Consider the following 25068-nt stretch of genomic DNA (forward strand, 5'->3'; position numbering starts at 1 on the left):
CCCGGCCCGGCGGCAGCGCCCCCGCCCGGCCCCGCCGCGCTCCGCAGCTCCGAGCGCGCTCCCGCCCGGCCCCGCCGCGCTCCGCAGCTCCGAGCGCGCTCCCGCCCGGCCCCGCCGCGCTCCGCAGCTCCGAGCGCGCTCCCGCCCGGCCCCGCGCCCACCGGCCCCGGCGGCTGATGGGCAGCACCGCCCCTGGCAGCGACACGGCGGCCGAGCCTCCTCAGGGTCTGCTGACGGTCCCCCGGGAGGAGAACTCTTACTGCGAACTCTCCTCTCTGCCAGCATCGCGGCTACCTGGAGGAAGGCAACCTCGTGCTCTGTGGGGGCTCTCCGAGGAGCACCTGTAAAACTCCAAATAAACCCCCGGTGCTGGGCATCCCGATCACCACACCCCAAACGCTGAGCGCTTCCCACCTCGTTAGTGGCAGCTCCCACAACATTCACAGACACATCACGGTGGGCAAACTGCTGCCGGGAGAGAGGCCTGACCTGGAGCTTAGGGGTGACAAGGTGACAATGAACATGTGAACTCCCAATTCATTTAAATGAGTGCTTTGGCCCTAAAGGACAAGAGACTTCCCCAGCCAGCCCTGAAGATAGCTGTGAAGCACCAACCTTCCAGATGCGGTGTGACATCCTTCCCTGGCGAGCAGTCCTTGCCACGCTAGCCCGAGCCCATGGGACACACCGCTAGCTACAGAGATAACGGAGCAAAGGCCTTGACCACTTTCCATCCTGCCTTACACTGGAGCGTTTTGCCTTGCTCAACTCCTCACAAAATAACGGGATACACCCCCAGTTACAACACGTCCCTAATATTATACATCACTTAAATATTCGTGGTTGGTTGTAGGACTGGGCAACTTCTGCAAGCAGCGTTCTTGACCCGAAATAGTGTTCAGCTGATGTGGGGCGAAAAAGGAATTACTGTTTGCCTATAAAGTATTTAGCCCCAAGATAAATCCTTGGCTACAGCTACAATTGGACATCACATGCTTCTCCACCTCTTGCCAAAAATAACAAAGAATTTCTTTATTTACTTGCACAACTACACGTACTCTGCTATTTTTTCTCACTACTTGTTCCAGTATTTTCAACACGTGTCTGCTTGATTTTAACCTTTATTTAGGACTGATCCTTGTAATAAAGATTGTTAGGAAGTAAAGTCAGAATTTGAATTAATTAATTGGAGAAGCCAGACTTCTTGTACAGAAGTGCTAAAACCTAACATTGGATTTACTACCACAACGCCACCAATTCTCAGTCTTGTAAGTAATGAGCCATTTAATTTAGGGCTGGGGAAGAAATAGGTGGGTGTCAATGGTAGTAAATTATAGCACTCAAGAGCTGCTCATCACATCTATTGCTTGCTAATTTTAGAAATATTAATCAAGCTCCTAAAAAAAAAAGCATCCTACAGAGTTATTTCTACACATTTTATTAACATATAAATAGACAGTAAATGTTGATAAACATTCTTGTTGATTACTTAACCATACAAACTCTAAAATGCTTCATCTGCAAACTTAAATTGATGTATATCAGCCCAAGTTGTGATCCACTGACGAATCTCAATATAATTTTTCCAGCTGTTTATTAGGATCTATTTCCAGGGACTTTCTTGTGGTTCCCCATGTACTTTCTTACAGTTTGATAACCAAAACAATCCAAATACAGTTGTACATTTGAATTACATTAATCCTGTACTAACAGGCAAATTTATGAACCCAGTGCTTCAAGGACACACATGCACAATTTTAGCCAACTTTCAGAAACAGATTTTAATTTCGATTTAGAAAAAAAAGGGGTGTCTTTGGGCTCATTAACCTCTCTCATCATACTGTTCTCTCACTGCAGTTTTGAGTTGGTCACATTTGCTAAATGACAGCACCTCCTGAAACATCCCAGCACTGTCCTCATGTTCCAGCTTTTGCTAATTAGATCAAGCTAAACTTCTACTCACCTTGCAACAGGAGTATCACCAGCGTGTAATCAAACTCTCAAATCTCTTTGAAACTCCTTCAGTTGCTTCTGTGGAGCGCAGCATCCCTCTGCAGATCCATTCTTTGTCCTTATTTCCTCACAAGATCTCTCAAGAAGCTCCTTACTTTGGAAGCTGTTTCAATTGAAGGTTTCCTCAGCCTTGGGACTGAGGGCTGGCCAGAGCTGGAGTGATGAACCTCCCCTGTCAGTGACTCCTAAGGATTATTTTGGCCACAAAATAGTTTTTAAGTGCCCACAAAGCACAGTAAAACAACATTAGATGTATCATCCATTAGATGTATCAGCCAGCTTTAAACACTCTGATGACCTCTTCTATCAGAGCTTCTATGTGTGTCTGAGAAACCCTCACATGATTTATTTTTTTTTGGTCACCTGGAAAACAGCAAACTCTTCCCTGTCCTATTTTTCTCTTGGCAGGTACCTTTGTGCTGGTAGGCAACAGAGGGGTTAACGTGGAAACTCCTGTTACACCTGTAAGTCCTGTGGACTCCTGATACCGCTTGGAGGGGAGTGTTTTGTTTCAAAGTACTTAAGTAACTCAGTGGAAGGAGCCCCAGTGTCATTTAGATTCATTTATGAAGTTCAGCATTGAAACACACACCTCCATGGGCTCCTGTTCCTCCTTGTCTCGAAGCCTTTGCAGGGGATAAGCACTGGTTAGTTGTGAGTGCTCTGAGGGGAAAAAAAAACAACCCAGAAGTTAGAAGAAGATACTTCCAACAGATGTAATCTATTATGCAGCAAAAAGAAATGATCTGAGGACAAACACAGGCTAGAAGCTTTTGGCAGAACACTTACCAATGACACTTTGTGCTATTTCTGTTATCAAAAATCCCAAGTGTAGATGCAGACTGAAAATGCTTTGGCTAGAACAATTTGTTTTACTCGTCAGACTGCTATAAGCTGTATCATCAAAACACTTTTTACAGCCAGTATGAGTTGTTCATATCAGCTTATGAGTTTCTTGTATCAGCTAGACTCTTAATTTTTGAACAAGCTTGAGTCCTGATTGAGGCTCTGCCATTAGAGCAAAGCCACAAAGATAAGGAGAGGAGAAGGCAAGACCACAGGGCTGTAATTCCATCCAGGAGGCCTCGTGTTCAGTCCCTAATAACAGGTGCAATCACACGAAAGAGCGAGGCACGCTCCCAGCCCATCGCTGTGCAAAGGGACAGAGCTGGCCTCTCCCAATTTCCCTGGCCTCTTCAATTTCCCTCTGATAGCTCTCCACTGCTGCCACTGAAAATCCCATTTAGCAGATTCAGCTCAGCCTGCAGAAAAGGCTTCTCTTGGGTCAGGAAAACACTCAGGGACAGTCAGAGCTGGCACAAAGAGGAAGGCAGAGTTTTTCCTTTTCACCTGGAAAGTGGGAGAGCTGTGCAGTTTCAGCTGAGTTTTCTGGGTAGAAATTACGAAATCCAAACAACCCAAAAGCTGGTTGGCAATGTGTTGTTGTGACCACTGCAGGTGTCCAGGCCTTCACAGGTGGAACAAGCAAAAGTTACACTTAAATTTTTCTTTTTTTTTTTTTTTTAAACTTGCAGGCCACAGTCTTTCATCTTTCCCACCATATTTAATACTTTGTTAAGCAGGGAATTAATTAATGGATTCAAATGATAGGATTTGAAATTACATTTACATATTTGAAATTATATAGTTACTGTTTTTCATGTTGGCTGAAATATTTTATCCCTCCAGTATTTATCCTTCCCAAACAGACATAAGATTGGACAAAATTAGGGTTATCTTTTCCTCACAATTCCTTATCTAAAGCATTTTTTAAACTGATGTTACTGTCACTTAAATATGACTTGTATGATGAGAAAAAAGCATTTGATATTTTGCATTTGGATCAAAATTTTTCAATATCCAAATTCCTGTAAAGGGGTCAGAGTAAAACTGATAAAAAGTGCTTTTTTAAAATAAAAAAAAAATTAAATTTAGCGTTCCCATTGATTACCATCATATTTAGATAAGCATAGTTCAAAGTTCCCCATCTCCCCTCCCCATAGATATATTTGCTAGATATACCCAAAATCCAGCCTTCTGTTGCTGGGTATAAATGGAAAATTACTTTCAAATTTAAAGCAAACATACACTTTGCTCCTTTTGTAACAACTGGAAGGTCAGTTGAGAAGCACTGTGTTTCCTCAATTAGAAAACACACAGGTTTCTCTACTCATTTTACACTGAGTCATTTGCACAAATTTCACCTTTTATTTCCACTTTTTTTTTTGCAGATTTAATGCAGGATGTAAAAAAAAAAAAGATGGAGCAGAGGTGGGGGAAATTTGTTTATTGTTGGCTGTTTAATTTATAAATTCAACGTTTAATGTTCATTTTATGAAAACACCACAGGTCTCTGTGCATCTCCCAGGGGATGCATGAGGAGCCATCCACTGTGGCTCTTCCAAAGAAGAAAATCAAATTAAAGCATTCTTCTTCTTCAATTCATTCTTCTTGCAAGAAACCTCCTGCACCATTCTGACATTGCTGTTTCAAATTCTGCCAGGTAACAGTGGCTCTTAGGAAATAAACTTGTCTGGGATCTAAAGATAATGACAGGGTGACTAAAATGGTAACTCTTGGAAAATGTGAGAAGGAATCTAGAATCTTTTTTGGTTGTCATGTGGATAAAAGCTGGCTGACCTGAGACGCAATGCACTCCTCATCCAAACTAAAACACTAATCCCCTAATTTTTCACATCACAGAAAGGCAGAAAAACTAAATTATAGAATCATTAAGACTGGAAAAGACCTCCAAGATCACTGAGTCCAACCTTTAATAGAAGAGTGATGTTTCAGTACAAGGTAAAAGGAAAAAGAAACATAGGTTAAAAGATATAATGAATTTATCTTAAAATTACATAAATACCTACTAGTTCAATTTAGGTTTTAGAGAACTTTTCTCTCTCTCTTTTTATTTTTTCAAACTGCTTCTTTTCAACCTTATTGTCCTTTTTGGTGCCATAATTGTTGAAACAGCTAACTGGGACAACTGTAATTTAAAAATATGGCACCCTGCTAATTATCACAGATGATTTTGCTCAGGGACACTGTGAGATACTTATTTCTCTGCCTGTGTTCATATTACAACAATAGGTGTAGATTTTTAGATAAAAGATTGCTATCTTTTAAATTTTGCTAAGATCTTTTTCATATTAACATATTTTCTTTAACAAAGAGTTAAATGCAATATTTTGTGGGGTGGTTGAAATATCTTTACTGGGTCATATAAATGCTAAGGTATCATGGTATTGTAGTTTTCACACTGTATTTCCATTTTAAGTCTGGTTTTTCACCTTTTTTAGAGCCAGAGAAGTAGATTATTACTCCCTCATGTACCTTAGGAGGTGCACAAGGAAAGGGCCTGTCTTCAGGAAATGCATCCCAATAATGCACATTTCTAGTTTGTCACTGTAAATTTTCTTGCTAATCAGCTATTTTCATGTAATCATCAGCCTTTGAGTATCTTCCACATAAGAGTATTTAATAATTACATTTTCATGCTCACTCTCTCAAGCAGGAAAAGAATTGAAAGTGTGGGTTAACAAATGCTAAATGTGTGCAAAGATACAGTATGTTTTTATTTCTGAGGTGTTTGGCAAGGGCAAAAATATTTTACAATATTTGACTGTTACAACATAAAATAGAGTGAATCTGATATATACTGAGAATGATAATATTCAAGGCAAACAACAAAAAATAAGATAAATCCCTCCCAATTTAATGCTATCCAAACATTGGAAAAATATTTACATTAAAAAAAAATTGAAACCTTTTTCTATGGAGGAGAGAAATTACTTTTTAAAGTAAAGAGCATATTTAAAACTAAAATTCCAAAGGTAACGTGCTAATTTTAAAAATCTTTAATAGAAAATGTTGCCATCTTTTCCTATTGTTTTGAAATAAGCATCAATAAGCACCCTACATGTCAAAATATCCATAGGGTACCGTCCACTAATAGTACAATAATTTCATTTTTACAGGTGACTAATGACTTCTCTCTGAGCACAACAAATGTTCCAGCTGACCTCACTTCTCAAAATGCATCATTCCTTCAAATAAACGTCATTAAACACAAGCAGGCAGTGAAATTACAGAATTAAAACATAATCCTGCATCACTCGAGTGACTCGGTGCTTATTAGGAGGGAAACTATTGCCATCCATAAAGGTTTCTGGGGCTGTGCTTTTGCAGCATATTCCATAATTAATGATTTGATTAATTGACTGCTGCTCATCATCATTTTCCCATCACCCAAGAGAAGTTTTATTGCAGAGCAGGGTGTCTCAGGCTCCCCCACAGCACACAGGAGAGGAGCCCGCTCCAACTCTGGCAGGCACTGAATCACATCCAAGCCTATTTTAGAATTAAATGGAAGATGACCTCGTTACCTGGGTCTCTCCAACCTCACTGTGAAAGCACTTGAGGACTGAGCCAGGGCTTTGCTATCAGCAGCTAAAACAAAACCCAAACTGCACAAAAAGCCCTTTTTGTTGCGTTGGTGTGAGGCCCTGTCACTAATCTGTCTGCGGCACAAATCCCTCCTGAGAAGCAGTTTTACCCAAGTCCAAGTGCACGTGGCTTGAAAATGTCCACATACACCCTCCCTGAACAGTTCCATACACCAGCAACTCATCCATGTGTTTTCCTCCCTTTTAAATGCAGATTTTCTTATTTCTCCCCTCCCCGTGACACATCCTTAATGAAAAATTAAAAATATATTTTGAACGCTTAAATTACCAGATTAGATCTCCTCCTGGAATGAACAGAAGAGGCACATTAATTACACGAGTTATGAAAACAGATCAAACCATTTTAAAGAAAAAAACCTTTATTTAGTAAGTATTTTCATATAAATGCATTTATTCGGAGGGCCAAACGTTTAACACAATTTTTAAAAAGGTTACAAAACTTGTACTTTTTTTATTTTATTTTTCTGTTCCAAGCCAGCAACGACCCAAGTGGGTTCCAAAGGAAAAGGTGATGTTGGGCAGTAGTTTTGGATTGTTTTGACCCAGTGAAATCCAGCTAGCAATGAGACACTTGGCAGAAAGTATCACATGGCAGGAACAAAAAAAACCCTCTGAGCAATCTCTCCCCAGACAATGCAGAACAAGATCAGGTAACATTTCTACTGAGCTAACTGCAGGTGCACTTGGTGCTGCTGCTGGTGCTTTGATCTGTAGCATTTTCACTTTATGAGCATTTTGATGATAGCAAAAGCTTTATAAATATTTTTATTTACTTTTTTTTTTTTTTAAACACCTCTTAGTTAGACGTAAAGCTCATGTTGTTTTCTGACTTGGACAATTTTGATTAAAAATGTTCAATTTTGAAATGTTTTGGTGTGAAAGACACAAAAATATCATGTGACATTTTAATTAGATTTTGTGTGAAGGTAGGAAATCAGTTGGGTTTTATGGCTTTCTTTTATTTTGACAAAATTACCACTCCCTGCTGCAAAAACAGGGAGCACAGCCTGACACATTTATGATCTGATGTTGAAAAGAACATGAGACTGAAGTGGAAAAGAAAATGGCAAACAGGTATCTATAAATAAAACCATGGTCATAAACATCATGTCATGCTCATGAACAGCAGTGAGATACAGCAGGTGAGAAAATGAAAAGACAGAAACTGCAGAGCACAAAACACTACCAGTACCCCAAAAAGACTCAGCCTGGTGAGATTTAGCTCAATGTATACGTGCAAAAATTCTCATGGCATCCTCAGAGTTTGGCAGCAGCACTGCAATGATTTTCTGGATTTTCTCTTGCAGGGGATCACAAGGAATGGAATGTCCTTGTCCAGGACAAGGCAGGAGAAAAGGCCCACTGCTCCAGTCTCAGATGCCACTTCAACTGAAGGTCTCAGGAAAACCAGAGATACTTCTATAAATAAGTTGTTTTTGTCAGTGCTATATTTGTGATTTAATAACCACTGTTTCCACAGTTCTAATATATGCACTGGACCTCCAGATCATTTTCAGATTTATTTTTCTTTTTTAAATGCAAAGTGCATAGCTCAGAGAAAGATAATGAACTGCTGCATGTTACATAAATAGTACATTTGTCAGGGATTGAAGTACTTCCATTCTTGTGCCACATCTTACAAAGGAAATTATGTACAGTTTTCCTGACAAAAACAATTTAATATGTGCAAATTAGTTTATCCTTTTTCTACCTCAGTGACAAAAAGCACCTGTATAGAGTTCATTATTTTTCTATATGTAATAAATGTAATAAAATGATTTGATTTTTTAATTTAATAATATAATAATATAAATAATATATTATAATAATACAATAATTTATATATAATATATAATATACAATATTCAATGTATAATACATAATACATAATACATAATGCATAATACATAATACATAATGCATTATATATAATATTATCTAATTATATAATATTTAATATAATAATTAATAGAAATAATAAATAAGTATAAAATAATGTAATAAAATAATTTCAAAATAGAAAATACAAATCTGAGAGTAGACATATTTTCATTCAGAATATACGTTATTAATCAATTTAATTTATTATTTAATTACATAAATGTGGGACACTGTAAAGGATAGTTCTTACTCTGGATAATTCTTAAAATGAGATAAAAGTGCATCCTGTGAGGAAATGATTAACCTGTTGATCATGTTTCACAAAAAAACCAAGAAGCAGCTGAAGGTAATGGCTAAAAGGGCAAATGTTAGGGCACAGACTGAAACACCTCAAAATTAAGGCATGAAAAAGAGGAGGAAAAAGCATTATTTAATCTCCTATTAAATACTATTTCATCATAAAAGCATGGACCTTTCAAGCAGCCTGTGTGCAGAGAAGAAGCTACACCATTTATTTAATTGATTGTGTTTTAAGGTGTTTATTTTTGAGCAGTACTTTTTGTAGCCAGTTTTATATCTCTTTTTATTCACTTCTTTATGACTTGTGTTTATGCAGAGATCACAGAACAGGAAAAGGGCATGCACAGGTATTGGGAAGGAGCATCCCAGACCTTGGAAGTCGTGTCATTTCTTGGAGAAACCCAAGAAGAAATTACTGAATACCCAAGAAGAAAATTTGCACATTGACTATTTTATTTGTTTTCATATGTGTACAGCTCTTAAGATCAATGCTGGAATAATTGAAGTTCCAAATATCTCCTGATGCTTTGTGTGTTGTAACTACTCCATCAAAATCAATCAAAATCTCACAATCCTTATATTAAACTGCTAATAAACATTTAGGAAAAGTAGCCAGAATATCAGGATTAATTTTATTAGCTATTAACACTGCAATATTAACAGAGTAACCCAAATTATGGACCATAATTTCATGGTCAGGAGTCCATAATATGATAAATATAAACCACAAAGATGGTGAAATGAAATCTGAATGAAATCTTCCAGAGCTTGCTATCTCAGTATCAGACAAGAGACAACAGATGGATTCAGGGAGAAAAAGAGAAGCGTACAAGGAAAGAGGAGACAACCTTGGCCAGCACTGCAGGGAGCCTCAGAGCAGTGCACCAGCTGCCCACCTGCCTCAGGAGTCCTCATTTCCTGAAGGAAGAAATCTTGCCAGTGCCAGTTTTTATTCATTATTGTAGGACTGCCAACACTTTTGTTCTCCTGAAAGACAAAAACGAGTGTGTAGTGTAAAGCCCAATAAATATAATGCAAGTCCCACTGAGATCATCAAAAAGCACATCAGTATCAAGAGTGGGATCAAGGTTTTATTCATTTTCCATTTCTTCAAGTACTGTTTAAACATGTATTCATCCCCCTCAAAACTGAGACCTTGGAGATGACAACTTAATGAGAAAAGTATTAAAAAAAATCCCAAACAAACCTGGATTGTTAGTGTGGTTCCATCATCACATACCATCAAAAAGACATGGGAATCAGTTTTTTATAGCCTGGCATGATGACAACTATTTATCTCCTGAACATAAAAGCAATATAAATATTTTTGGTTTAACACACGAAATGTAACGATCAGACATCAACCATTCTTTACCATTTAAATGCATTTCTTCAGGAGAAGCAAATTCATGTATTATAGTAGAAACTAATAACTATTTCACAGCAGGGTATGAGTAGCTTCTCATTCATATTTTATTAAATAGTTGTATCTGTTACATGTGTGAAAGATTGCTTTAGCCATTTATATGAGGCTTTTAAGGCAGAATAGCATTCCACTCAGCAGATGATACTGAAAAGCTCTAGTTTAATTCAATAATTAACTTCCTTGTGTTTCATTTCCAAGCACAAAATATTAACTTTAATTAAAAACACAATAGGAAATTGCCTAGTTATCTAGTTCTTTCACAATGCACTTCTTAGTGTAAGGCACTTAAAACTAATTTAACCACTGTAGCTTTTGCAGTAAGTCACACCTAAAAATGAGCTGGTTATCTCATGTCCCTTAAGTTAATCTTTATAACTAAAAAAAAAAAAGTGCATCTCCTGGCTTTATTTCTCAACAGTAGTGGAGCATCTTGATGGCAACAACCTGGGCATTTATGCTTCCCCACTTCCATTTCAGTGAGTAAATCTCATCTTTTCCACAGTAGTCTCAGAAATGCTCTCTGGTCCAGCAGACTCGGTTCTGTCATTTCTAATATCATCTGCATTTTCATTATTTACAACAACTTTACATTGCCTTTTGTACTTTATTACACTCACTAAGTGACTGTGGAATCAAACTTCCTCATTAAAACATTTTTGGCAAAGCTCCTTTCTGAATCATAATTTTCATTTAGTTTCTATCCAGAGTATCATTTTTAAAGCTTGATGTTTATTAGACAAACAATAATGAAGTTGTGAGGCCTCCAAAGTGATTTATTTTTGAGACCTCCTTCTAACCTTTTAATTTAAATCTTAATTTGGAATTAGTTTAACATGAGAAAGTGAGATCTATTTTTCACTCTAATCCTAAATCAATATTAGCTCAGAAAATTATTCTGTCTGTGCCAGAAAGCATGTATTATACCATTAAAAGTAACCTTTTGCAGGGAATAGCACTAATGCTGCCTAAAAATAATTCATTTCCACCAAGCAGAATGAGAAATTTATGGGTTTTCTTTTTGCTCAGACAACTTAAAATAATTTTAATCTTTCTCTATATACTGTTCTTGCTTAATTTGTGCTAATGAGTGTGTAAAACAAGGTGAATAACAGGTGAAAAACAAAGTGAAATTCCCCTAAAATATTTGCCTTGACATGTGTAGAAAGGTAGAAAAGCCCTCAGAAGGAATTGAGCTGAAGTACATTGAAAGAAAATCATGATTTAAAGGCCACAGTTTGATTACATTTCACCATGTTGACATTGCTTATTACAGATACCTACAAAATTATTACAATTTCATGAATTCTTCCAATTGGGTTGAATCAGTGTTAGTAGAGAGCCAGGTTTAATCAATATCTCCCAGAAAAAAATAGTTAATACTGCAGAACTGCTGAACTTAATCTAGATATTAATGAAAATAAAATCCACTGAATATTTTATACTTTAAGAAAACCTTACAAATGTAATCCCATCCTGGCTCTGGAAATACGCAATTATTGAAAATTGTGTGGTTTGATTTAAAAAAAAAAAAAAAAAAAATTATTTTAAGAAGTTGCTAAGCTGTTTCCTCTTCCACTGATAATCACTCCCTTATTTTTAAAGCTCTTGAGAGTTTGTCACCTGAGGCCCACAGGGACACCCCTGCAGAATTTCCTCTCCCTGATGCTGTTTTAGAGCAGAGCTAAACCACCCATGGATGTGTCCACAGTAGCTGTGGTGTCACTCCATGCCTCCAATGGTCCCAGCAGCACAGCAGGCCTGAAAACCAGCCAAAGAATCAGAGAGAAATGGTAGTAAAATCAGATTATTCTTCCTGCCATCACAAAGCTTTCCAGGGAATTCACTTTCCAGCTAAGGGAAATTGTAGTGCTCTGTAGTGGTCTGTAAAAAAGCACAAAATCAGCTGGAACATCAGCAAAATTTTGGTTTTCTTTGAATGAGATGCTATTAAACTTTATAAACTTAACATAAATTTAACATTATTAAATTTCACATGAAATTCAATATTAAATTTAAAAGTCACTATTTTTTTCTCCTATATTAAGGATGTGCTTCTCCTGGGCTGTGTGATTATTTGTCCACTTCCAGAGCCTTCCCTCCCGCACACGCAAAATTCCGCACCATAATTCCAACTCTGGGAACGGAGGTTTTGTGCCTGTGCCACCAGAGCCTCCAGCACAGAGGTGTGTCAGGGCACACACTGTATTCCATTCCCTGCTGGAATGGCCTCGAGGGCTTTGTCAGACAGGAGCAAACTGGAATAGTTCTCATCTTTCACAGACGCCAACGCAAAGGTACCGCTCAGATATCTGCATTCCCCGATTTTCTGTTTCAGCCTGAGCTCTGGTTTGTCTTTTCCTGCAGGTTTTACAAGCAGCTGTGATACTCAATTCATTTTTTATTAAAGGGCATTGTATTCTCACAGTTAAATTTCTGCTATAATTCAGATTTATTTTGGTTTGGTCTGGGGACATGACAGAGGTTAACCCAATTCATAGATCGCATCAGATGAATCATACATGAAAAGTTTCCCAGGTCACTCAAGGTGAAACAGAATTTCAGATGTAATACCCTCTTACAGAAGAAACAATATTCAGGTGACAGCTGAACAAAGACTTGCAATAAATTCTGACTAACAAGGAGTACTGGAAACAGAGTTCTCCCACATTTTGTGCTCCATGCACACAGCAGCCACGAGCCCTGACACGTACAAAGCATTGTCTAACAGTGTGAAATCCCAGTGCTGATGAAACTCTGATTACCACCCACTGAAATGCCCAATTCTTCCCATGCCTTTTTGCACATTTCCCCCCCACCCAGCTGGCTGAGCCATCCTGCTCTAGTCCTGAGCTGTCTCTTGGGCAGAGGTGGGGTCAAGACCTTTTATTTCCAATAAGGATTTTTATTTCTCCTCTGGTTTTTTCTTTTCTTATTTCTGAAGAATGGCACATTCTCTAGTTTAAAAAAGTTTGATACAGAGTGTGAACACTAATTAGTAAAACGAATTCAACATACAGTTTTCAAGTATATTCTACACATTATCAAAAAAAAATCCCAACCTAGCAGAGATCAAGCAGCAAAATCATTCTGTACTGATGGTACTAGAAAAACCCCTTTGACAGAAATAAAATTATGGTTTTGCAATGTCAGAAAGAAGAAAAAAAAATTAAAGGTTACCCAGAAATATCAAAAGCATATGCTTTTTATGAAGAGCATACTGCAGGAACCATGTCATCTCCATGAATTAGCATTTGCTCATCCTTATTAGCAGACACATATGCCTGCTTGTCCTGTAACTTAACATGGAAGGCCAAATTAAAAAGATGTCATACACCAGTTTGCTTAACAGAAATTATCCATATAAAAAGTTCATTATCTAAAAGACTCTTAAGAGGATGCCAGCATTGATTTGAATTGACTCCAGGCATTTCTCTGCTTATTGTTTGGAAGGTTGTTAGTTGCACCTACGAGGTTGGAAGTGGAACTTCACTTTGACACAAAAAGGTATAATGCAAAACTGAAATCAGAGTAACAAACTCTGACAGAAAGAAGACATTAATAGGAGCAACCAATGACAAAATAAACTGTAGGTCTAAGCAATGGCTTATCAAACCTAAGAGGATTTGCCTAATTAATCCTGTGTTGCACAGCTATCCAAATGGCTTTTCCATCCAATCCATACTGTTCCTATTCATTACTTACTCTTGGCTTTCTAGAAACAAGAGACATATCACGTAACAAGCTAAACAGTATTGCCTATTTTTGAACTGCTTTACTCTACTATCCTGTAAGCAGTTAACTAATGCACTGCAAAAAATAGCTCCAGAACTCCAAACTGCTTGGAATTAGTTTATTTTTTTTTAAAAATGACAACCCAAAAGGTAAGAGTAAGCATTAATTATTTGAAGAGCAGCATTTGGCTTTAGAAGGGAACATCTTTTTTAGAATAAATTGTGGGGAAAGGACTTTATGTCTGCAGACTTCATGTTTGGGTTTGAGTTCACCGAAGAAAATGTGCAGGCTAACAAGAAGTGTATTGTCAGGGAAGCCCAAATGGCTACAGTTTAAAGGCTGCTCTAACTGATAAATGTAAAATATCTGACAAAGACGCTTCAGAATGTGGCAGGTGTGTATCATGTATAGTTTTACTGTCTAAGTAAAGCAAACATATGAAGAGATTAAAAAAATAGATTAAGTGTTTTATAAGCTACTGCTAGCCTACACTAGCCAGCTGAAGGCTTTAAATAATTTAATCCCTTCAGCAACTGCCAGTCCCAACTGCAATACTGAAACAAGGTCTGAATTCAGTTTGAAACCCAACAGGTGCAGTCTAATACTGCTTCCTTAATTCAGCTACTGATCTATGTTTATGCTTGTAGAGGACAGCATATTCTTAAATCCACCATGGCATTAATTAAATTAGTCTAAGTGCCTCTTGTTTTATCCCGTCTCCTACTATCAAATTTACCTCGGACAGTACTCTGTTTCTTTCCCCTCCCCTCCAGAAATGCTCTTCATGCCAGATGGAAGACAAAGACTTCTCAAAAAGCTTTTAAAATAGATTTTTTTCTTTACATATAAACTCAGAGAAAAACACAAAATGAACCAGGGTAACTAAACAAAAGAAAACATTTAATACTGGTTTTCTTCATCTGAATTTTAATATTTGAAAGTGGAAGGAGATATATAAATTTATTGGCAGGCAAAGTCTCCGATGCCACATCACCACTTGTACTCACTCTTTTCTTTTGATAATCCAGGCAATTTAAGTTGTACCTGATGTGCATAAACTATCATTCTTATATGCTAATTATTTGCTAGTGGCACAAAATAATGCATATTGACCAAAGTTATTATCACTAGGAAAAAAAAAAATTAAAAAGACTGAGTTAAAAAAGCAGCATCACCACAAAGTTCCCATCAACAGAAACAGGGAGGGTCCCCACCACCCTCCTTCTCTTTCAAATCTTTAACAAACCACAGGGAAATGCTGATTAGTATCATATTTCCCAGAGAAATGTAAAGGTTAATCTACATTTTTCTCCAAGCAGAGGACAAGAGAAGAGGAAAATCCCCACCACCTTCCTCTCTCACTGTGCTGACAGAGATGGAATATGGGACAATCCAAGGCACAACTTCCTTTCCCTTCCTTGCAGACTGGGCCACGCTCACTCTTGGGATGCACACGGAGAGTTTTGTCCCCCAAGCAATTAAGCAGAATGTTTGATATATGCAAATGAGAGGACAGCATTACCTTTTAATGCAACCTTCACTCAAAATTTCTGGGTGCTCAAGAGGTGAGCCATTGGAGTAGTAAGGCCAGCTCAGAAACTGGATGACAATTCAATGCCATTCAACCAATCAAGATTAAAATAAACCACGCAAGGGACAAGCAGCCTTCTGAAAATGAAAACAGATTCAATGCACATTAAACAAAATGTTTTCTTAAATCCCAAGCTGCCCAAAACAGTAACACCCAGCTAAAAAAAAATGCAAAGATTGTAAGACTGACATCCATAAAAAATGATGTCTTTTAAGTCCAACAAAAAGTGAATTCTGGTACACCAGCACGGATTTGAATTCCCAACAATTCTACCAGCACAGGGACAAACAATACCCCTAAGTATATTAAAAGCATCTTGGAAATCTTTGAAATTTCCACTGTTTTGTATTCATGGAATGGAAATTTTAATTACTAATCAACAACTGTTCTTTTGATTATGTGAAGTAATACAGGCACCATCCCTCTTCTGTTTCAAAACTGGATGGATAATGTTGAGATAACGCGATTTTATTAACATTGACAATGTGCTTTCTGATCCCAGTTGTATTTCAAAGCAGTAAATGAATGGAATTTTGGAGCACAGAACAACCCAGAGTGAATTCAAAGTTTCTGAAATGGCTCTAGCACTCAGTTTATACAAGCTTAAAATTTAAAACTCAGTTTCAAAACCATTCCGGGGTTATGGCTTTTGAAAGAAGGAAAAGACAGGAGGGGGGAAAATCTACAGAAGACATTGTAGGAAGGCTCAACAGTGATAATAACTGTATTCTATTAACAAAGCCCAGTTTTAATTCAAACTACCTATATATCAAATAACTCAGAATATTTAGGCTATATGATTTTATTACTGTAAAAATGTTTTTACATGAACGATTTTTAGCTATGTGAATAATCACTGCCTAATAATTCCCCACATAATCTTCTGATCTTGCAGTATCAGACCTTTCTTAAGCATTTAATGAATATTATGCACAGAGAAACCCCAACCCAAACCTCCTTGGCATTGCAGTGGTAAAATACTGTACTACATGGAGTTTTGGGACAAAAGTAGTGCTTTGACAAAGACCTGCACTCCCAGAGATAGTTGGTACAATAATGTGTGTGAAAGCATGATATAGACCTATAAACTAGAGCTAGACATCTGAAAGACCTCAAAATAATAATAAATACTGGGTTAGTTTAAATTCCAGTCTTTGTGTTTTTAAAGCTCACTACTTTGTTTTCTTTTCTAAAACAGTTGCTCAAGAAAATCTCAGTTAACTGAACTTCTTTTTTAAGAACAGTGGGATTTTAAAGAAAAACCAAAACCAAACCAGCTACAGCGAAATGAGGAGAGACTCCTAAGAGCTGCCACTTGAATAGAAGGCATTGCAGCTCCTCCTTTCTGTGTCTTGTAGAGATTTAATGGGGAAAAAAACATCTTGGTCCTCTTGGCTATTCTCTTCCTGGCAACATTTTTCTCAAGTGAACATACCTAGGTGGAGAAATTAATTCCTTGCTTACTTGCTGTGTGAAGGGTACACGATGCTCTTGGTAGCTCTTTTAGCGCCTGATGCACAAAATCCAGGCAGAGTCAGCCCTTTCATCGAAAGCAGCGCTCCAAATCTGCTTTATTTTGGTGTTCATTTCTCTGCAGCAGAGTCCTGGTACACGACAGAAAACAATGCTATTTGCTAGAGGCAAGCACGATTCCAAAGCCACAGCCTGATTTTTCCTCCAAGTTCTGCCAGAGCACAGCATTACTGACTCACAGAGAGGCTGCCAAGCTGTCCTGGTACAGTGATGTGGGTTTATGACCAAAACAGCTCCCATGCAGGCTGCTTTGCCACACTGCCCAATAATGTAAGTATCCTCCTATTGTACCAGGGTTACTCCATGAAATCCATTGTCTTATCTAATCTGGAACTGGTTAGGGGCAGGAGGATGCTTCGGTCTTCGCTGTTCCTTGAGCAGCAATTGTCTGTGTTGAGTCTTCACTCAGAAGGCATCACAGCCTGGGAAGAGTCAGGGCAATTCAAGGTTACACTGGGATGCCCTGCCCACTGTTGTGTTCTTTCTCTCTTCCACCCATGTGTCAGTATTTGGGACTGTAAAAATTTCTGTTGGAGCAGGCCAGGCCTCTCTAGAGATTCCAAATTTCATGACAGATGTTTGCCACAAACCAAAGGGCGTCTCCAAGTTAGCAAATAATGTTTGCCTTTGGACGGCATCTTTTTTTCAAAGCTGGAAAATGATGTTTCAAACACACACTCATGTATTTTAATAGACAGAATTTGGCAGAGAAGCACACTGGAGAGAAATCCAGCCCTGCCCTGCTTGTGCCAATACGAACTTGATCACTCGTTCTTTAAAGTGAATAGTGAAGTCTCAAGTATCCACTGTACCTCTGTAAAAACAGTACTTATTAAACAGGTTAATTAATAGCTTTGTTTTATGGACACTGGAAATAAGATTAGTAACTCCTTTTTCCATCTGGGTTCCATCCCATGCCCAGTCACCTCAGCATGACTGTGTCCATCCAGTGAAGTAAATGGCAGATTTGTGACTGCAGTTTTTTCTCCACCTCTCCCAGAGGAGGAAAAGTTAATGTTAAAATAATACCTCTTCCACATGCAAGAGAAAAATTGGTCTGCTTTGTGTCAGTTCTTCATTCCTGTGAGAATTAATTCCAAGAGCACGCAGCAGCCCCTCTGCTGTCAAGTGACTGTAAGCGATATGGGGTAAGCGATACACGGAGCAGGAGCAGTGGGCTGCACCCACAGCGGTGTTAGCACACGGAAACCCGTCACACCAAAGCTTAACCTAAACTCTGCCACTCTGCATGTTCACTCTGGGGCTCCAGATCCTGTCCCCACCATGCCACAGAGGCACCATGCAGCACAGCCAGGGTGGGCATTTCCTTCCCTGGATTTTCTTTGGGAATGGCAGTGACTGTTTGAGCTGACCCTCCCCACAAAACCCTCACCGTGGCCAGAGATCACCCTCACCAGCTCACCAGAGATTACTGCACGTACAATTTTCAGCAGCTGACTGGTGCAACACCCACTCCTATGAACATGTGTGACCTCTGAGTCCCCACTGAGCCCCACTGGACACAGAACTGCTGAGAGCAAAAGGTGGCACAGCAAGGAAAACTCCAAATACTAAACATGCCAATTCATGAATGTCCTGACTGTTCTTAGTACCTAGGACTCTTATCCCCACCACCATCATCCTTTTCCCTCAAGCTCATTTTCTAATTTCTCTTCACCATTTGTACTCATTTCTATTTCAAGTTGTGTGTGTAGGGTTTTAATTATCTTCTATTTTTGGGGCATTAAAAGATTCTGAATCATCCCACCTTCTGGGAGATTAGTAAATCCAGTGATTATCAACAAAAATGCTGTTGAATGACTATTATCCATGCTAATTATTCAATTAAAAAATATGCTGGAGCCATCAGCAGGACACTTCCATTTCATGGTTGAATAAAGGAAAAAAACATCTTTCAAAATTGCTCTAAAGCAATTATTTTAAAAACTGGCTTTTCAGAGCTAATCTTTCCCTGTTACCTCCATGCTGGTACAATAAAACCTGTGCATAGACATCAATGGATGTGGCAACCCATGCAGAAAAAATTCAGGAGATGCAGAGACTTGTCTTGGACACCCCACTAAGATGAGGCCCTAATTTGTACTCTTTTTCTCTTGAGTACAGCACATTTTGTTTCTGCCTAACCTTTTCAAACACATGGATGCTGCCAACACATGTCAGTATCCTGACACTCTTCTGGTGTCAGTATTTTAAGCATGTGCTTAGATGAAAGTGATTTTCAGCCTAATTAATCTTGAGACCATCAGTAGTTCAGAGTGATTTCTCCTCTTTCTAGCACTTTCTAGCACTTCAGCCCCTTTAAAAAAAAATAATTAATCATGGGTTTGCAATCACAGTGCCTCTATGTCATCTTATCATCTGGCTACAGTCTGAAATGAATTACCTGACTAAACTGGCAAGGAAACCCAGCAGCAGGTGGAAAAGATAGACTTTTCCCAACAGGTATTTACACCAGCCAAAGAACTCACTAGAACATGTTTCCTCCCAGGTCTGTCAAGCCAGCCTTAAATTCACAGATACCCCAATACTTCATCACCACAGCAAATTGAGCTATTCCAAAACTCCTCTAAATCTTCCTAACAAATCCCTGGGTGCATTTCAAAGGAATCTTTCATTTCTGGGATCTGTTTGTGGCACCCGTAGAACAAGAGTTAGGCAACATAGAGCAGCTTGCCAAAACAAGCAATTTTGAAATTAACTAACCCAACAAGCACCACTACAGGAAGATCTCACATTACCTGAGATTCCCCTTGTCAGGACATTTAGATAATACAATTAAAGATGTCCTAGAATGAAGGATTTGAACAGAAAACTCATCTGGAGATACACCTATATTAGGTAACAGCTTGTAAGGCTTGCCTGCCTTTTATAGTTTGACAAATATTTTCAAGAAGAGTTTCAAAGGGCCACCATAGAACAGTATCTACACGTATTCTGCTTCGGGGGAGCATGGGAATATTTATTCCAGGGCTTTTATTCCAGGAGGTGGCATATGCAGGAAGCCTGTCAGTGCCTTGTAATTCCAGTAAGAGCCTGTGCTCACCCTAGCAGCAAAAGCAGGGTGGATGTTATGTGCAGAATGGGCTCTGGAGAACAGAGCAGATACGTGGAGTCAGCCATGCATGATGCAAATGAGAGGGTCAGGGATTACCATTAAAGGCTCCTGTCAGACATATTTGTAGACATATTTTTATACATACTTATATAAATATACACACAAGCTTTAAACTATGGAACAAGGATGAATAAATACATTTCAGACTTGCTATTTTCAGGTGCATTAACATCTGCTTTATAGACACAAAAGGCCAAAAAGTTTAGACAAACAACTATATGCAACTTGTGACTTAATATGAGAGAACTGTGTCTGCTGCCTGGCTCTAGGGTCTGTTCTTCCATTTGGGGCTAAGTGGACAGGTTCCTACTTCTATTTCCAGCCAAACAGAGAAGCTTTGACTCCAGCACAGCACTCTGACCACCACAACCACGCTTGTTTGGAACAGCACAGTCGGATCCTTCACTGGGTCACTCCACACATTCGTGTGGCTATGATGGACAAAACACTGCAGGCTCCATGGAGAAAGTTCTCTGTATCAAATGGAGAAATTACTCTTCCCAGTCCAACCTGGAATGATTCTGCCCAACCTTCAGTATCACACTCAACAGAGAAGATGACTGCCATTTGGTAAAGCCACCACCCATCTGTCTCATGAAGATTGAGGTCAGCTAACAAGCAGCATTTCTGTTCTCTCCTACCCAAAGCTGAACACAAAAAAGCAACATCAAATCAAGATATTGAACAATCCTTCAAGTATTCTGTTTAAATTACTATTTCTATCCCCATTTGCTTTTCTCAGTTGCTTAACTGAAAAAAAAAAAAAGAAAGCAAATATTAATGCAGAGCTCTGTGTGTGTACATGTAGCAGCCTGACCCGCCCCAGTGACTTGTTTTTATGGGAGTTGCACAGTAGCCCCTGTGTTGCCTCAGTAACAACTCCTACACTGGGACACTTGAGGAAACCAGGGCACAACTTAATGAGTACCATGGCACGTACTCTGCAGTCCTAAAGCTACTTCAGCAGTGTCTGGGAGGAGCCTGTTTACTCCCTACCCTCCCATTTTCAAAGAGAATATGAAATAGACTGTGTCACTCGTGACACACCTACAAATCCCAGTGATGTGCAGTGATGTGACACAGTTAGTGGCACAAATTATTCCAGAGAAATGACCAAAATATTGGGTTTGGAGTATTTTATTAAATGTCTTCTACTTTTTTTTTTTTTTTTAAAATCCTGTCTGAATTCAATTTATTAAATCAAATATTTTGTAAGAAAAAAGAGACAAAAAATTTAACAAAAGGAAAAAAAAGAAATAATTTCCTTGAGATGTTATAGGAAAGATCCTGTAAGAAAAACATTCCAGTACCCACTGGATCAGTGATGTTTTACAGTACCAAACCCTGCTCTGGATTTCACATGCTGCCTTTGTAGGGGAACCAGCCTATAGTAAAGGAGAACTGATGAACTGCGAGCACAGCTCTGGTAGCAGAAACAGCAGAAAAAAGCAGCACAGATGCTTTATGAATAGCAGAGCTGGATGTGACAGGATTCTCAAAAGCTGGTAGGGAAAGTTGAAGAAGTGAGCAAATAAACAAGTTAATATGTCTTCTTCTGGGTTTACCTTTTTACTCTTAGCAATTGTAATCTTTCTTATAAAAGCTGTTTACTTTTCCCCTACTCAAACAGCCTAGAGCTGCCAGACCAGTCTGGACTGAACTCCCCTCTTTTTAATGCCTTTTTTTTTTTTAATACCTTTTTGTTTTTCTGGTCAGGAAACAGGCAGAGAGGAAAGATGGAGGCCAGAGAGCAAATTCAATAAGGATTTTGTGATTTTTTTTTTGTCAAAGATAGCCAGTTCCTAAAAGGATTTGAAGGGTCAATAGGTGTCAAGGAAGCGATTTGCTCTGGAACTACAGCACCTCTTCACATTTTTATAGTAATTGTTAGGGACAAGACATTATTCTTGCAATTAGGAGACAAATGCAACAGTCTACAGGATCTGACACAGCTGATGTGCAGAAAACAGCATTGCACTTGGAAATGAGATGGCCACCTCAAATACACTGTAAACCCATTTGGAGCTGAAGCTTTGCAAATTCCAGCAAGCCATGATTCTTTAGAGTAAGACAGTAAGATCTTTGTGAGCTTTACAACTAACTTCTCTAGGATCAGAATTTAATCCAAAGACAAGGACAATCTGAAGAGAAGAAATAAAGATCCAAGATAGCCACGTGGAAAGTACAAACTCTTTGGATGGCATGTTTGGACTTATTCTTCCTTTACTAATGGTGAAGCCAGGTCTGGGTTTTGTTTATTTTTATAGTATTTTTCAAAATGCATTCCAAATTAAACATTCATTACTCCTAGGAGATAAACATGACAATAAATTTCAGTGCTGATTCAAAGGTGCCTAGGATTTGAAGGAGACAAATTTAAAGTCTAAAATTTGACACACTGAAGGTTTTAGCTTTGTATCTTACATTTTTTTATTTACAAAACTGTCAGAAGAGAAAGCAAAGGGCTACTACACTTCTCTTACTCTATCCCCCTCAAGAGCTGGGTATCTGTTTTAGTCTGTGGCAAATTAAATTCTTATACATTTTGACACTGCATTCTAAATATTGTTTCTAACATGATCACAAAATAGGAAAACAAATATTTCTCTGCATTTTGTCATTTTACAAGTGCCTGAAGTATTCACTTACCCTTTTATTCTCAGCTTATAGCAGGAAACTGTATTTATTCAGAATCTTTCTAAAATATGAAACAAATTAATTGAATTGAATCCTATATATTCAGATAATCATTAGGAATAACATAAAGATAAAATAGTTTCTCTCAAGATAGTTGCCTGTTTCTCATTCCTCTTTCTTACACTGCTGGAATTTCTCAGTCATTTGTTGTTCTGTGTCACTGGGATGTTTTACTGAAATAGATGGCAATGCTACCAGCAAGCTCTGTCAGATGGCTCTCAGACAACACACTCTGTCACCCTAAATGTAGCTTTTAGCCTACATTTGGTAACAATTCAGTTTGTGTTCTAGAACCCTATGTCAAGCACACAAGATATGAGAAAAATGTATAACCAATGCTCTTCATACACAGAAGCAAGATATATAATATAAAGATATATACAAAATATAAATATAAATAGCTCCTAAGGCCAGTCTTAGCTAAAATATATTTTAAGAATATGAAATATTTAAAATTGATTTAGAAGAAAAAATTCCAGATGCAGGGCTGAAATTGTCTTCTCACCCAGACACCTTATGTCTGGTGTTTATAAAATGCCTTTGTCTATGTTGTTGCCACCGTGTGCTGGGTGTCCCCTTTACGAGGAGTTTAAGGCAAAACTCAGAACAAATGAAATTCTGCTGGGAAAGAGAAACTGTTTACTCGATTTAATATGTGCACGTAGACGTAGGCATTTTAAAAAGCCATAGAGACACTTTAAATGTATTTAATCTAAGCAGTTAATTCTTTTCATATAGCAGTGGTTCTGTGTGAGTGCTGGTGACAGCTGCTCCTGCTTTTAAGTACAAAAGAGAGGGATAAAGCAATCATTAACAGTTTTTAATCCACAGTATTCTTCTGAAGCCTTTGAAAATGTGAGCAGATATGGGTTTGAAATTTATCATAGTTGTAAGGGTCATTTACCACTGTATTTAAAACAGTGGCATTTTTCTTCATTATTGCTTGGTATTGCTTAACATTTCTCACAGTGTTCTCCCTTTTCTGGTGCATACAGCAGTGCTTTTCCTTACAGACTTGAATTTGTTCAGAAAATAAAAGATATGTCATGATTTAGCACATAGTTTTGGCGTGGTTCTTTAACGCTGGTAACTAGTACCTTCTGTGAGAAAAAATAATAATAATAATAAAAAAAGACCTCGTGAATTTATGAACATGAATTCTCAAAGCAAGCCTGAAAGGAAGAGCGGCAAAAGGAAGGAGTGGGATTCATTACGAAAGCCAGCAGATAATTGTAGCAAATGCGTATTCTAAAGATGAGTCACACAGCAAAGGCTGAAACAAAAGGCAGTGTGAGGACAGATAGGGCTGGAGAAAAGCACAGCGAGCTAGATAACACACACAATGCCCTCGGTCCTGGAAGTACTGCACACAACCAGCCCAACCTGCTGCCTTTCTGCTTCTCAACAATTACATCCTTTGATGAGCAAATAACTCCCAAATCCTATCGCGGTGCCATCCTTCAGTCTATCACACACGCACAGTCATCACTTGGCTTATCATACCGCCTAAACATTGTCTTCATTAGCTGAACCAAGGAGTAAATTGCTTTTCACCGCCGCTCGGACATCCCTCGATGATAGCACACCACTGATGCTGGTTTGATCTCACCGGACACCAGCCCGGCTCTGTATCCCGAGAATTCCTGCTCACACAGCACTGCAGCACACGGTTCACTGCATCCTTAAGGATAGGAATAGGAATTAATAGGATTAATAGGAATTAATAGGAATAACTTATCTATTTATCTCGAGGATCACGACATAAAGGAGGTTCCTGAAAAGAATTTCTTAATAGTAGCAAAGTTATCACATAGAAACTGATAATGTTCTCCCTAATTAGGGACCTGTTGAGCTTTAGACACGCAGCATTTCTGCGAGGAGACAGCTCCAGAAGCTGCACAAAAACATCAGCAGCAACTTTGTCAGAGTGCACTGACACAGCCCATGGACCTCCCTGGCTCTGTCCTGGCAGATTCTTCCCTGGAACGGGAGAGGACTCTGGAGAGGGCATTTTGGAGTTGGAAGAATCTGGGAGTTGGAGCCACGGTGGGACCAGAGCTTCCCATACCGCGCTTTGTGAGAAAGCGCCCTGGTCCTTTCAGCATCCAAACTACAGCCCAGAGGCTCGTTTCTCCCATTCTGTGAGAACAATTACTGCTTAATTGTTCCAAATCTCCTGCCAATATGCTTGTAACCGGGAAAGCTGCAGTTCTTGCAATGAGCGCCTGGATTTACAAGGTAATTAGTGTTGACAATGTTCCCAAACCTACTGTCGCGTCTGAGTGGATGG

At 38.7% G+C, this 25068-nt stretch overlaps 2 long non-coding RNA genes across 2 annotated transcripts; both read left to right on the forward strand.

Moving 5' to 3' along the window:
• The first annotated feature begins 1087 nt into the window (after positions 1 to 1087).
• On the forward strand, positions 1088 to 2626 carry LOC147652370 (uncharacterized). Its single transcript, XR_015288074.1, has 2 exons — positions 1088 to 1268; positions 2422 to 2626. It is a non-coding gene; the product is annotated as an uncharacterized LOC147652370 (long non-coding RNA).
• A 1736-nt stretch (positions 2627 to 4362) lies between these two features.
• Positions 4363 to 6727, forward strand: LOC111930463 (uncharacterized). The gene is made up of 3 exons (XR_015288073.1): positions 4363 to 4516; positions 4717 to 4815; positions 5994 to 6727. It is a non-coding gene; the product is annotated as an uncharacterized LOC111930463 (long non-coding RNA).
• Positions 6728 to 25068: the final 18341 nt, after the last annotated feature.

The sequence above is a fragment of the Cyanistes caeruleus genome, chromosome 6 (genome assembly GCF_971803275.1).
Source record: "Cyanistes caeruleus chromosome 6, bCyaCae1.hap1.1, whole genome shotgun sequence".
In the NCBI taxonomy this organism is placed as follows: domain Eukaryota; kingdom Metazoa; phylum Chordata; class Aves; order Passeriformes; family Paridae; genus Cyanistes; species Cyanistes caeruleus.